Genomic DNA, 10,556 nt, shown 5'->3' on the forward strand with positions numbered 1-10,556 from the left:
CGGCGAGCGCGGAGCTGCCGCTTTTATCCCGCCGGCGCGTTCCGCTCCGTTCCTCGCGGCGGGGAGCTCCCTGACCGTGCGCCGAAGCGAGCGGGGTTAGTGTTGCAGGAGAGACAGAGGAAATAAATAAAATAAAATAAAATAAAATAAAATAAGAGCTTCTTCTGAGGTGGCTGTTCGCGTTGCTCCGAGTCCCTCTGGGTGTTTGACCAACCAGTTTAGCTTTGCACTGAAATGCCTTAAGAAGGGATTTGTATACAGGCAGGTATGCGGGACCTAGGCTACATAACACTTGTCATTCACTAGCTGTGGACTCTTATTACCATATCGCTGACACTCTGACTTCATCATTTTTATAACCAGCTTCTGCAGGGGAGAAGAAGGAGAAATAAAAAAGTACGAATATCAGAGGCCCTGTAACCCAGAACACATTGCTCCCATAGCCACTGTCCCCTTTGAAATTATTATTGTTATTACAGCCAGTTATTACAGCCTACATGGGCTGCTTTTGGACCATATGCTCAGGAAAGGATGACTTTAAAGCCACCGAAAGCCTAAGGAACAGCATCTAGCTTCAGCCTTACTTCCAGCATGACCCAGTGCCCGTAGCATTGCAAGCAGAGTTTAATGGCTCTTTAGAAAATGGAGTGAAACTGGCACTCAAACCAGTAAAGAGCAAGTTTATACTGCATTTTTGTTAGCATGTGTATAATTCTGGGCTTCTGAACCAGAATAATACATGATCTGTGTTAGTCCAAGGGAAACAACATAGGGACAGAAGCCGTTTTGGGATATAAGTTGGATGTGTAAGTCAGATAAGAATCCAAGCAAGTAGCTCCAAAAGCTGGTCTCCTTTAATAATTCATTCRACTCACTCAAACACTTGACTTCTGTCACCAGAGCAAGATAGGCCACTATTTTATCTGTGTACATATTGACTATAAAGTTTTAAAATGAACAATTCTTCAAGAGCATAAACAAGAATAATAAAATCTAATTGCTTGTGAACCTTTATGTTTTTGCAGTATTTTTGTGTCATAAATTTGCCACTTTTTTGCACAAAGATAACAGAGAAATAAAGTGTTTGAATTTGCAAATTATCAAGCATAAAATACAGGGACACAGTCTTAACAAAACTAATGGAATGTTCAAATCAAAAACTAGGATAGCTTCTGAAATTTTATTGCCAAGAATCTGATTTTTAGCTAAAATGTTTGCAGTTTCTCCAGGCTACAGACCTGGACATGGTGTAGCCTCAGTCGAGCCCTTACTCCAGACCCCACTGGAACCAATGGGCACCAGAACCAACACCAGCTTCYGACCCTCAGTCAGGGTCAAACCCTGCCTTGAATATTTGGTAGTCTGGGGAGCTAGTCTAGGACTTGCTTTCAAGAGACCACTTATAAAGTTAGGTATGTGGCTATGTCATATGTGAGACTGGGGCTGGAAGTTAATAGGAAATATTTATCATTTGCAGATATGRTATGTCCTGTAATTCTGCTGCTTGAACATTTCCAAACAGCTTTTTCATATTAACTCCTTATGAGCCATTCCCTGTGACTCATAGACACTCATGACAGCACTTGAACTCCGGGGTCCATGCCATTTCCTGCCCTGCTTCTCACAGAAATCATCCTCTGCCATTTCTCTGGCCATCAAAAGCAACCTCAGTGTTTTTTTTCTGTGCTCTCAGCTGAACTCAGTGCAGGACACTCACGTGTTTATATCCTAGCACACTTTCCTGATTCCCATTTCCTCTGCTGAGATCTCTCCCCACGGTTTGTTCCTTTGATTCCTGYCCTCTCTGGGTGACCATCAATACGGTTCAATATGGGCATGTTAGCAGCCTGACCTTCCTCCGCAGGGCTTACCGCTGGTGCAGCTCCCATGAGACCATCTCCCTCTGGCTGGTCTTGCAGAAGTGATCAGAAACAGCAGGAAGATACTCCTTCTGTGAAGAGGAAGGTCTCGTTCTGCTCTCACAAACTAGTCCACCACAGCTCAGAGGTGTACAAGGAGAATACATGCTGTAATGCCTGGTATAAGGGAAGCACATGTATCAGCACAGACAWCCAGGCAGTACCAAAATAAAAATGATAATGAGAAATACCAAACTGGTTCAATATGTTCTTACTACTCTAGCTTTTTCCTCTCTGGATTTTTAAACAGCTTTCGGCTAACTAAAGAGAACAAATTTTTGAAAGAATTCATCTAAATAGAGTTTTTACTAGGAAAAGCCTTACAGGTTTATATTTCCCTTAAAATGGGAGTAAACATTTGAATGAGATAAAATGTGCATGKATAGTTATGGTAATTAATGTGCACAATTTAGTGCCTTAAACTAGTAATCTTATACACCTTCATCAATCATGTATATGGTCCAGAAATAGAGGCCATGCACTGTTGGACAAAGCTGCTGGCACRTTAGGATAATGAAGGATAAGATTTTGCCCCAGTGTTCCACAAATACAATTTTTCAATGCTTGCCCCCCAAAAAAGCAGGCAAGCATGGCCTCCATTTCACTCCTCAGGAAACAGRGGCACAGACCAAGGGGAGAAACTTCCCTGGCTTTGCTGATGGTGTACTCATCGCTCTTGGGTATGACAGGGAGGATTTAAAGCAGATTCAGTTAAACTCTATCTCAGACACTTTGTTGACTCAGGTAAGACCTGTGATCAGCTGCGTTGGAGTCGTGTTAGCCAATCTCCCGTGTATGGCGGTATTAAACAGTCTCCCTGTGACCAGGGCCCTAGCCCTGGTTATTTTGACCCTGACAAGCTCTAGGAAAACCTTGAGGAGTTCTTGGTCCCTCCTAGGGTCCCMCTGAAGCTGGAGTTGGCTCAATGGGCCAAGAGATCCCAGAGGACAGCAAGTGAGTTTGCTTCCCCCCGTCAGAAATTTCARCTGTTCATCAAACCATGTATCAGCAGCATCTAGTTATGCTGAATTTATGAAGCAGCCCAGTGCCAGGGCTGCCTGTGAACTGCTCTTGCATGGCTGGAACCGAAGAGCCATAGGGCAGCTGCTTTGGTTTTACAGGGAAGTGCAGAGAAGGTCTTTTCGAGGRATCCTTGAGAAAGACCTGTCTCAAACCCCACAGCAAGAGCATTAGCACTCAGGAGGCCTGACTTGCTCCAGCAGTTTGACAGACCCCATTACCTTTTCACATGCCATTTGGCTGCTGTCAGAAGCAAGAAAGCTTCTTAACAGGGAAACCTTTAAAGGCCACAGCCTGCATATGTGTGCTCTTTACGTGGAGCCTTCTTCAAAGAAAAGATTTACTTCACATTTTCTCTTCCCGCTCGGGACCTCCAGGGGACGATAGCTCCATTGCTGTGTTCTCCTGCCTACTTACGGATTCTGTGAGTACTCTCCCATTGCAAATCCTGGAGGATTTAATATCCACTCTGTAATCTACTGGCACCAACAGGCATTATCTAACTAAACCTTAAATTGAAAATGCTAGTCTTTCCATTTTCCCCAAGCCGTTGTGAAAAAGTCGAGCTCTCGTAGTCCGATGTAATTTACTCTCACTCTAATTAAAATATGCCACTCAGCTGTTCCTGGCAAGGTACTTGCCTGGCTGATACTGTGAGTGCTGAAGGCATGTCAGGACCTRCGAGGAGTTGGCTGGTCAGACAGCAGTGCCCCAGGTCTACCGGGCTGACTCCACGTTATCATCAGGCATGCTGCCGTTGTACCTCCCCGCGCACCAGCAGGAGCAGCATGCTGAATCCTCCACACCTCTGTTCTGCTGCGGCTGCAACCYGCCAAGTTTGGGCTCAAGTTATCTATGTGAACCAAGGATTATTGCTGAGTGCCTCCCGCCTCATCCCTACCCATTACTAATGTCTGCAGCAGACACCAGCAAGGACGTTGTTTAGCACCACAAGTTGTGGTTGATTCTGTGATGTAGGTGGTGGGAACCGAATAGTGGCCAAAGAAACACACACCATACAGGTCACTGCCCAGGCATCTGATGGCAACAAGAATGGCTGCTTGGCTGGGCTAGCAGCACACGTGGCTGGTGACCTGGTGGGGAGGAAAACAAGCAAAGGGGACTTGAGATACCCATTTGATGCAGATATTCATAGACCGATCAAATAGGTTTGTAACTTGASCTTTATGTACAGCTGCATGTTTCCAAGAAAAAGAAAGACGTTTTCTGTAATTCATCCTCCCTCTCATTCATCATACTCCATCCTGGCTAAATCACTGAAGTCTAAACATCATGCAGCAATGTTCATTTATGATTTCCAATTTTATTAGGAAAAAAATCAAGAGAGTCYCTGCCACAATCAAGCCTGCTGTATGTATCAGGTTTCCACATGGATAGGGTATAGATTCTGCTCTGTAGTAATCAATCCCCGCTGACAAACAGCAAAAGAAAAATGTAAACTTTTAGGGGGCAATCAGTCAGGAAAAGCAGGAACAAAGACAATATTAGAGTGAATTGCAAAGCAGGTCCATCTGGTTCAAAAACCAATCTGACAGTACCAGATGTTTTGCTGGAAGATGGCAGTAGACAGATGTGGGATAAACTGTGTTTAGGGAGAGGTATTTCCTCCTGACCCCATCAGTTAGTACTTAGATTATGACATTAATTAATATCCCCTTTTAGTCTTTTAAAAATCCTGTTAACCACATGTCTGACATGACTCCCTATGAGTATAGTAGCTGAGCATCAGAATCTCCGGCACATTTATTTTTCTAGTTTTTATGGAAAATGTGAATCCCCATCCCCTAGATCACAGAGAACAGAAGCACAGAAAAGGTGAGATTTGCTTTAGGTCAAACAAGGAGTCTACAGCAAGGCAGGGACTYGAGGGCTAATCTCCAGCTGGGAGAGAATTGCTTTCCTCAGAGATACCGAATCCCATTTTACATCTACTTGTCTTTTAGTTCAGGGATCTGTGGTGGAAAAGGGTTTTACAGTCTAGTTTCATAAAAATCTATGTTAGAACAACTGCTGTGCAGAAATTCTAGCACATTTGAAAACCACTTGGCAAATTAAAGGTGTCATTAGTGTCAGGAACACATGACACAACTCCATCCAAATCTCCACCTAAAGAGATTGTAGGGAACACTGGCTTTGCAGCAGAAGGCAGAGGATGTAGCTGATGGATTGAGTTCTTCCAGCCTCATTGCTCCGGTGTAGCAGGTTTATATGAACAAGAATCACCCAGGCTGAAACACCAGCTCTTGATCAAAATGAGATGGYTGTCAAGGAACTACTTAGTGCTGGGGGCAGCTGGAGATGTACAACATGCCTTTTGAATTGCTGTAAAGCTCACCATGGCCAAACAGTGCAGACACTAATGTATACGGTTAATGTGGTTAATATTTTGTTTGAAATGCTTGAGAGATGATGGAAGGATGGAATAATAGGGATGATCAAAAAAAAAAAAACAGAAACGTAAACAGTAATACATTTTCTGAAAAAAAATTCGTACARGAAAAGGAAAATTTTCCCAGCTGAAGCATTTATGGTTTGATATACTTCTAAGAAAAATAATTTCAGGGAGATGTAATGACTGAATATTCCCAAATCCATTACTTCCTGCTAAAAGAACAGCTGCAAGGGAAATCTGGAAAAATAATCAAGAAAAAAAAAATCTTATCTCAGCATACTCTGACGTTCAGTAGGCATAAGGGACTTTTGCCCTTCGTAACTAACATAATAACTTTGTGTTTTCATTACCCAGAGAAATGATTAATCCTCATTTGAACATCTCTAGATGCTCTGCTTTCAACACATCTAATGACAAGAACTTCCACTGGAATATTACGTAGGATTAAAAAAAGGTCTAGGACACAGGACTGGCTTAGACTAATGAAATCTGTGAAGGAGCTGACAAACCCCTTTGTGTACAAATGAAAATGCAGAGCTCTTCTCTCCAACCTGTGATAGCGATTCTGGGCCCCGGACTCTGTTACCGTAGGGTCAAACTCCTCAGTTTGCAGTAGGACACACCAAGACATTCTGTACTAAACCAGCCACACAGGAGTTCAAGGCTGTGTGCTACATTATTCGTATTGCCATTAGGAASATAGGGTATCATTTTTTATTACGTGCTGATAGAGTTATTGCCAGGCAATTGAGTTATGATAATCATTAGGATTTTTTTTTTAGCATAATATCTTTTCATTTCACAGATAAGATAGGCTAAAAGTGTGCACATAGTCACAGTTGCTTGGCTAATGAGCGGTGATTTGTAAAAGGAGCAATTAATTTTAACCATGTGTTCATATTTTCCCTGGAGAAGGGAGGGGTAGACTTCAGGTTGTGGTTCCTAAGACACTTCTGTTGAAGTGAGGAAAGATTTCTCTATTTGTGCCTCTTGCAGGCGACTGAAACACACTGTGGGGACGTCCCAGGTCCGATGAGGCAGTAGSACAAAACGAGGCACATAAACTGACCGATTTCTGCTCCGGCAGGTCGTGACGGTCACACRTCTGTGCCCTCTGGGTGACAGGGGTTGGGGGCTGGCTCTTTTCCCTGCCGCTTCGCATGGTGTCGAGGAAGACAGCCGTACGCCACGCTGGCTCTGCGTGCTGACTCCCGGGAGAGGTCTGCCCCGGAGAGCCCAGCCGAAGTGAGGCTGCAAGGTTCCTCTCCAAGACAACTGCATATCAAATAAGAAATCACACAAGCACTCTCGATAAACAGCAGGCAGCCCTGCTCCTGCCAGCTAACAGGATTAATCTAAATGCACACAGACACAGCTGGGCAAAATCAAAACACCAAGCGAGCGGAGACTAAATTACACCACTTAGTGGCAAAACGTCTTGGAGGCTCCCACTCCATCCACGGCCATTTCCATTGCTGCAGCCACCATCGCAAGCAGGAACCACCACGGCCTTGCCCCTCCAGCCCTCTGCCAGGCACCAGTTTAAATGTTGTAGACCAGTAGCAACCCCAAGGTGAAACGCAGCCTGCTGGTTCTTGTAAGAGCTGTGGACAGGAGAGACCAATGTCARGTCTTCATGGACCTGCAGCAGCAGCTGCTGAGGGTGAAGATACTAGCCTTGGAGGTGGCAGCACTGGCAAGGTCTCTAACACAAGGAGACGAGCTGGTTCTGTGGTTTAATATTACAAAAGCTCTTCCAGTTTGTCTTCTGCTTCTGCCAGTTATTGCCAGAGCAAGTTACCCAGTCCAGTGCTCAGCCTGTTATCTAAACAAGAGGAAGGGGGTTGCTACACCACAGAGAAGCYCTCCACACATTTGAGCAACCGAGTAGAGGTGAAATAAACACAAGCAGTGCGTGTTCCAAAGGTTGGCCTCATTTTTACGTGGCTAACAGGAAAAACCACAGAGGCAAGGCTGCACGAGAGGGTCTATGGATTTCCTCCTCCCCTTCATAGAGATTAAGTGAATTCTGAGATTAAAAAAGGTGGAGAAGTTCTTTTACAGCATATCAACATCCAGGTCCCTACTTATACTTGGAAGCAGGGTGGGATGTGATACGGTTATAATCATGTCTGTGTTTTGAAAATGAAACTCAGGCACAGAGACTGTCTTCCTGACTCCATACCTCAATTTTGTCCTCAGCACCCATCTTGGCTCACACAATGAAGTCCTTGGTAGAATTAAAGAAAGAATCTGGCTGGTACAGCTAAAGCTCCAGCGTCAGGTACCCAGAGCTTACAGGGCTGCAGGCCAGAAGACAGACAAAATATTCCAGCAGGCACTAACTGGGCATCTCTAAACTGGAAGATCTGTGAGTGCTGGAAATGGTTTGGGCTGGCTTTACCTTTTAGTCAAATCCTGTTTAGAAACCATAAGCAAGTCTTTACATGGGCTGGCGCTATTCATATAATGCTCACCAGAAATGGGATTAGCAGTCATCTAGGAAGGAATTGCCTGACTCATCCCACGTGAATGTTCTTAGCAAGCAGAGGTTGGWCCTCTTGTCCCTGAGAGTACAGAGACAAAGTCTTCCAAGAAAAGGTCATATCAAGCTGTGACAAGCTCTGCTCCTACAGGCTACTAATCCAGGACAGTTCATTAACTTTGCTTGGACTTAAATGTGATCTGCTTCCAAATGTTTCCTAATGATAGTTAAGCACTTAAAAGGAACATCCTCATTCTCAAGAGACAGAAACAGCAGCTGGCTATGACAGTGCCAGAACTTTTGTGTTTTCAAATCAAACAATTGCAGCAGCACTCCTAAATTAACTGCAGCACATCAAAAAGGTCTTAGTGGGAGAAGGRCAGAATGGGCCAGCAACATCCTCCTCTGAGCATCCCTGAGAGAACTCCRAAGAGGAGCAGAGCAGTGGCAGGGGAAGTTAGATGGGAGAAGCAATGACCAGGTGTTAGGAAACTTCCCAAAGAGAAGCCACAGACAAAATGTGCTAATGGGGCAAATCAAGTAAGTTTCCAATTCACAGGATGTCACTACCTTTTCTCTTTTCCTTTCAGAGCACTTATAATTTTGCTTGTGGGGCACAGTTCAGCTGCAAAGTATCTTCCTGTCTGGAATCAAGTCTCCAGTGAGCCGAAAAGACAGAGCAGGAGCTCAAGCAACACAGAAACTCACCTACCTGTGAGTGGCTGCTGCCTCTTTAAGGATAACTGTAAGTCTGTATTTCATAGCAGAAGGGAAAGATGCTTTCTATTTAAAGCAAATGGGTTAAGAGTTCAGAAAAGAAGCATGAAAAGAGATCATGGGAGGAAAGGTTCTTGGAGATGTAGGGATTTGAGAGTGGAGATAGGCTGGCACTTGGCAGACAAGAAATTACATAGGGCAATTTGTACTAAGAACTATTCTGACCTCATCTTAAATCAGYTCTTTAGAGTGTCCCTTGAGGTACCACAGTAATTTCCTTCAGCTTTTACTCAAAGGCCAGACTCTCCTCTAGGCAACTTCTTTTTCAAAGGTTGTTTGGGTGATCTCAAATGGCAATTGCACTACCAGTAAGACCAACTCCCCTCATTTCTGCCAATCAGCAAGTTATCATCTCTGTTACCTGCCATAGAGCACAAGTTCCCGCCTGGGGCTAGAGCTTTGGCAGCTTTTAAAGCCCCAAGCTCCTGGTAAGCCGGATGCAATGGCCAGACCGTCCGCGGGATGAGGCGGTGCCGCTTTGCCCGCTCCAGCAGAGCTATGCTCAGTGCCAGCGGTGCTTCCTCCGCTCCTCGCGCCGCTGCAGGGTGGCGGGAGCCGGCGGCCGTGCACTGTGCAGCAGGGCGCAGGGAGAGGGCAGTCGTGCCCTGCGAGCTGGTGCAGGAAGGAGTGATGCTGCGGTGCAGTGCAGCACCTGCGATTTCCACCATCCTGCCCTGGCCATCATGTACTTACCTTGCTACTCCCTTGTCTCCCTGCCTTGCATTTTACTCCTTTCTCTGTACACTTTCCTCTCACAGCTTCTTCCTCCTCGTGCATGACACCTCCTAATGAGGTCCTCTATGGTACATTTACCWCAAGCATAAACTTTTCCAAGGGAAATGCCTAATACCGGCATTAGAAGAGATGCTGGCAGTATTCCTGAAGATTGGTCCCTAGCCTGGAAAATCYCTGTCTGATTTTGGATTACATCCTCTCTTTGACATCTGTCCGGCTTATGACTGAGATCTAGTGGCTACAGAGAAATAAGGATGCCAGGCAGCAATAGAGAAGGACTGACCAGGAAAAAAGCACTGCCCTCTACTAGCCCTAGTTGAAGCAGTTCAGCTGTGTCACGGGCCAATCTAGGTGTCTTGCACAAGTCATTGTCTTTYAGTAGCAGAGGAATTGGAGCTTCATGCCAGACACTGTCCTGGTCCCCTCATGAAGGATAAGGGAAACACATCCCTGTCCCTGCACACTCCATAACAGGTTTCTGAGAAATGCAAGAGTCCTTATGCAACTTGCAAGCTGCAGAGAAACACTCTGAGTAAAATATCACTTCTCTGAAAATTTGCTTCCTCATTTTCAGTAAAAACTTGAAAAAAATAAACCAGACAAACACTGGTTGGCCTTGTATATGTGTGTGTGTTTTTTTTTTAACCTGAGAGACCACAGAGATAAACCTCACAGTCCCTGCAGCAAATCAAGAAATCCTGCAGTACAAAAATRAAAAACAGTTTTTTACAATAGTCATCTTGCTATTTACATATGTGCTCCCAGTCTCCCTATCTAATTAGACTGTGAGTCCCATATTCACCTATGCTGGCAGATAGCTCTACTGTTTTCTTGTTTTGGCCCTGTGAATGTCTGCAGGCCTTGGCATTTTACGTGTTTTGTGGAAGATGAAGCAAAACCAGAGAGAAGGGAATGGTCAAGTGAGAAGGAGCCTATTTGCAAAGGCTGAAAAAAGCCAAGGCAATGATGATGCAATTAATACAATGTGGCTTCTGTGCAAGGCTCAAACATGGGACCGACTGTCTCATTGAATGTAGAGATTTACTAAAGGATCCCTCACATGAGCCAGGGACTGGCAATCAGTGCATAATGCAATCCAGAGAAAAGTTACTAAGCACCAGAAGAAAAAGATCATTGGCAAAAATCTGCAGAGGTGAGTGGAGACATTGGTAACAAATCACAGTGACAGCCGAAGGAGGAGGAGGAG

Source organism: Rhea americana, unplaced genomic scaffold (assembly GCF_003343005.1).
Source record: "Rhea americana isolate MKP2758 unplaced genomic scaffold, rheAme1 scaffold_48, whole genome shotgun sequence".
NCBI classification, from domain to species: domain Eukaryota; kingdom Metazoa; phylum Chordata; class Aves; order Rheiformes; family Rheidae; genus Rhea; species Rhea americana.